The 5,025-nt window shown below is 50.7% G+C and overlaps 1 long non-coding RNA gene across 1 annotated transcript; it reads right to left on the bottom strand.

Annotated features, from left to right (window-relative positions):
* Window positions 1–1,313: 1,313 nt before the first annotated feature.
* LOC140000554 (uncharacterized) lies at window positions 1,314–3,886 on the bottom strand. Its single transcript, XR_011805599.1, has 3 exons — window positions 3,749–3,886; window positions 2,334–3,074; window positions 1,314–1,455 (listed from the first exon to the last, which is right to left on the bottom strand). It is a non-coding gene; the product is annotated as an uncharacterized lncRNA (long non-coding RNA).
* Window positions 3,887–5,025: the final 1,139 nt, after the last annotated feature.

Raw genomic sequence — 5,025 nt, 5'->3', positions numbered from 1 at the left:
AGTTCAACAGATGAGGAGTCTCGAGATCCTCGACAGGTTACCCCGCGGCAGCCGATGCACATCCGCGAGGAGGTGCAAAAGGCAAGAGAAAAATGGACTATTAGTGCGAGAGAATGTCTTCTCTCGGGTTGTGAAATAACGCCAAGTCCTGTGCGGATAGGGTGTTTTCCTGTTTTCGCAGGGTCTCAGGGACATCAGTGGCAGCCGGTAGACTATAAGATGCTGCTACAGTTAAAAAAGGCTGTACAGGAGGGTGGGTTCTCTAGCCCACAGACACAGGTTTTGTTGGATGCGGTGGCTTTGCAAGGGCCCCTGATGTTTGACTGGCGGCAGGTTGCCCAAGCCTGCCTGACGGCAGCGCAGGTACCCATGTTTGAGTCTTTGCTAGAAGAGGAAGGTGAAGTGTTAATGGCGCGTGCATGGGCGAACCCCCAGGATCCTTTACATGGCATGTCTGGGGAAGCGTTGTTGGGACGAGGGCGGTGGAATACTCCTCAGGAACAATTGTTGCTGCCGCAAGCTATGCTTATTGCCGCCGCCGATTTGGGTCGTAGGGCATTAGAGCGGATGAATGCTGTAGTCAGCCCGACTCCCAGTTATCTGCATATTCGGCAAAAACCTGAGGAACATTTTGGGCGTTTTGCAGACAGGGTGCAGACAGCTGTGGCCAGCAGTAATTTACCACCGGAAGCACAAGATGTTGTTTTGAGGGAATGCTTAAGGACAGGAGCTCAGCCTGAATTCAAAGCTGCTCTTGCAGCGCTTCCGGCTTCAGCAAGCGCGGGCGAGCTGATCGCTCGTGGCTGTGCGTTTGGCAAGGCTCAGGAGATGCAACCTCTTGCTGCTGCTCTCAGCGAGCAGATGGCAGGAGTCACGTCTGCCCTCCAGACATTTGCCCTCCAGATACATCCTGGTGGTTGTTTTCGCTGCGGACAGCGTGGTCACGTAGCTCGTGAATGTCCCGAGAAAAGGGAACCTGTGGTCGAAGTCAGCCGTATTCGTTGTTGGGTGTGTGGGCGGTCTGGCCACCGCGCTCGGGAGTGCTCACAACGCAAAGGGGAAGTGAAAGAGGGAAAAAGGGATGGGCAGTCGGGAAACGCCAACGCCGGGACGAAAAGGGACCCACCGTCTCGGCCGCAAGCGTGGGTCCCAACCCCCATCGAGCAGGGGTGGACAAGTCCGCCGTCCAGTCTCGGGCCGGAAAACGATTGGTAAATACAGAAGCTTGGCTTGCAGGTTCACGGGCAGTGGAACAAGGAGTGCTCCCAAAAAGTCCAAGGAGTGCACTCTCCCAAAAAGTCCATAAGAACTGTTGACGATTTAGGCTTCATCTGTCAAAGTGGTCACTCTGGACAGGTGGAGTTGGATTTCTGGATGCCAGCACCAGCTTAGCTCGAGTCGTTGCCGCACTTGCCCAGTTCCTTGCCAAGTTGACCTTGGTTCTGCAATGTCTTCCTACAACATATGACTTAGATTACCGATTAGTTTTCTCCCAAGGTTAAATGTCCTTGAGGCATGCACCTGATATCCCCATCCCTTTGCATTGCCCACCAAGTGTACCCTCATGCTTGGACGAAGACAATCCCATGAGTGGGTTTCCTGAGGCAGGAGCAACCCACACTGCCTTCCCCATCCACTTCCCTACATGCACTACATGGACTTTAGTTCCTCCCATAGTGTGTAGGGGTTTTGTTTCAGCAGGACCAGGATGATTGTTGAACCCTCTGTTGTTAACTAGCCAAGTGGCTTCTGGTAGATTCACATCCCAGTGTTTCCATGTCCCAGCACCCAATGCTTGTAATATGGTCTTTAAGAGTCCATTGTAGAGGAGCCTTTCCAGAGGCTTGTGGGTGATAGGGGATGTGATACACCCATTCAATGCCATACCTCTTTGCCCAGGAAGTGATAAAATTGTTTCGGACATGATTCCCATTGTCTGATTCAATTCTCTCCAGTATACCATGATGCCACAGCACTTGCCTTTCCAGGCCCAAGGTGGTGTTTCGGGCAGTGGCATGGTTTACTGTGTATATTTCCAGCCACCCACTAGTGGCTTCTACCATGGTGAGTATGTAGCGCTTGCCTTGGCGGGTTTGTGATATAGTCAATTTGCCAGGCCTAACTGTATCAAAATACTACCCAGCACCCCCAATTTCAGGGAGACTTTACCCTCATAGCTTGCTTGATCACAGCACAGGTTTTACACTCATGGGTGACCTGTGTAATGGTCTCAATGGTCAGGCCTACCCCTCGATCACAAGCCTATCTGTATGTGGCATCCCTCCCCAGATGTTCTGACATTTCATGGGCCCATCGAGCTACAAACAACTCACCCTTACGTCCCCAGTCCAGGTCCACCTGAGCCGCTTCAGTTTTCAAGTCTTGGTCCACCTCTTCATTATTCTGATTAGTATTTTTTTGTGTGGAGTGATTCTTGGGCATGTGATCATCTACATGACGTGCCTTTACAGACAGGTTCTCTACCTGGGCAGCTTTCCACATCAAATGGTTCCCCAGCACTTGACAGGATATATCAGTGAAAAATACATACTGCTTTCTGTGTTCTGGCAACACATTGTATGGTGGTGCCTCTTCAGAAAAACTTACCTCTTCAGTCAATTCTATGAAATCTCTGCCTTTCGTCCAGTCCATGATCCCTTCCAGGATTCCTGGGCAATTTGGTTTCCCCATTTGAGCCTGCTGAGTAATTAACGCTACCCACTTCACGTAGTGTCAGTTGCATGGTGTGTAGTGGGGATTTTCTCTTCGAACATCCAATATAACACAGGTAGCTGTGGTACCAAGAGGAGCCGTGCTTCTGTACCAACAACTTCTGAAGCAGTTTGAATGCCCTCATATGCTGTGAATATCTCTTTTTCAGTTGGGGTGTAATGGACTTCTGATCCTTGATAGCCCTGGCGCCAGAACCCCAAAGGTCAACCTTGAGTTTCTCCTGGGGTTTTCTGCCAGAGGCTCCAGGTGAGGCCATGCTCTGTGAGAAATGTGTCAAATAATTTTCCTCAGACAGGATCTTCTGTGAAGCTATTTTATTCGCAATTGCAATGGCAGGCATCCTGTCAATCAGGAGCACATTTTAGTAAACAAATCATAACGTTTTATTCCCTATTACTCAACACCTGATCACCTCCCCTGTTTCCTCATTGGCTGAGTACTACAGGTTCACAAGCTACTCAATGCTCCTCTATACCATATATGTACAATTTTTCTTTTTTTTCAACCCTTTAATTTCTCCTTTCTTATGTTTTGAGAACTTGTGATCTTTGTTTTACTGTTCTCACACTGCTCATCCTGCTTTTCTCAAGCTTCTACCTTATTTTGGAACAATGAGGCCTTCTACTGTCCACTTATCTACTTAGTATTTCTCCTTATTACGACTACACAACTACCTTGGTGTTGAGGGATTTTTGAAATAGCAAAGATCCCATGGCTTGCTGCAGCTGAGCAAACCAAGCTACCAGGGCGACTATGAGAAGTTCCCATGACAGTGTTCCCACATTGCCCAACTGAGGAATTTAGACAAATATTGTTACCAGCAGCTGGCTTCAAGGACAAGGTCTACGTGACTGCTAATCACAAGGGGGTTGTTTTCTTGCAGGTGGGGTTGTTTTCTTGTAGTTGTTTGTCTGAGTGCTTTTGACCAATAATCTTGTGTGAGACACTATCTGCCCCTGTTAAGTTCACTATAAAAGCTAGGCTATTCAGGCAATAAAATGGGGCATGATCTGACCATACTGGTGTCTGTCGTGCTTTCAGCTGTTCGTCCTGCAACATGTGGCGCCCGAACAGGCTGAGACCCGAACAGGCTGCGACCCGGAGAGACGCCGAGAGACCCGAGAGACGACGAGAGACCTGAGGCACACGGAGAGACTTCAGACGCACGGAGAGCCCTGAGAGACGCTTCAGAGACACGGACAGCTCTGAGAGACACGGAGGGACCTGACAGAAGCCGGAACACCTGAGAGACATTGAGAAACTCCAAGCACCGACCCGGACAAAGGACTCGCGGGGAGACGCGGGACAGTGACGTTATCGCGGTGAGACGCGGAAGTCACGGGGAGACACGGGGAGAGATCGCGGTTCGACGCGGGAAACAAAGGAATCGAGGTGGGACGTGGGAAATTGACGTCATCGCGGTGCGACGCGGGACATCCGGGATCGAGTTGCTACGGGAGACCAGAGGCGTCAGTGAACAACGGCAGACGACTGCCACCGTGTGGCGAGTTGGCACAGCAGCAGGGCGGAGATCACAACCCTGCAGCCTGTCTGACGTAACCATGGAGGAGGAGGCGGCTGTGCAGCTTCTCTCTAGCATTCTCACTATGAGAGGCATATCTTGCAATGCGAAAAAGATCAAATTCTTGGTAGACTGGGCCCAGAAGGAGGGTTTTCTAAAGGAAATCCCTCTAACCTTTAGCCCAGATGAGTGGCAGCTCATAGGAGATCGTTTATGGCAGACAACCACCACAAGTGGAAAGTTCGATAAAGATCTATGTACAACCTGGCATGCAGTGATTGATGTGCTGTGCGGTCTGAAGGCCGAATGCCAGGTGGGAATGGCGGCAACGCAAGCTTTGTCACTACCATCCGGGGCCGACAAAACCTCAACTACAAAATCCGACAACTCAGGACCACAATTGTTTCCATCGGTTCCTGCACCCACCCCGGTTCGGGGTATGACCTCTTCAGTAAAGGAATCAGTGGCAGCCATAACTAAGGGACTATCTGAGCATGGTGCAGATGCGGCCTGCGAATTGCCCTCTTCGCCTCCCGCACCAGAAAATCTTGACGCAGTGCCCCCAGCATCCGTGCTGCTGCTGGGAACCAATAAATCCACCCAAGATGCTTCTCCCTCATTATCCACCACCCGAATTCCACCGGCGCCCATACCAAATAGGTGGTCTGGTGTCATACGTGATGCCATTATAGAGGGAGTATGGCATGCCGCATCTTTGGCCTTCCCGGTTGTTATCAACCCTGTGCAAGGCACCTGGTCATGGCAACCGC

This window comes from Anas platyrhynchos, chromosome W (genome assembly GCF_047663525.1).
Source record: "Anas platyrhynchos isolate ZD024472 breed Pekin duck chromosome W, IASCAAS_PekinDuck_T2T, whole genome shotgun sequence".
NCBI lineage: Eukaryota > Metazoa > Chordata > Aves > Anseriformes > Anatidae > Anas > Anas platyrhynchos.
This window is presented reverse-complemented; position numbering and strand designations above follow the sequence as displayed.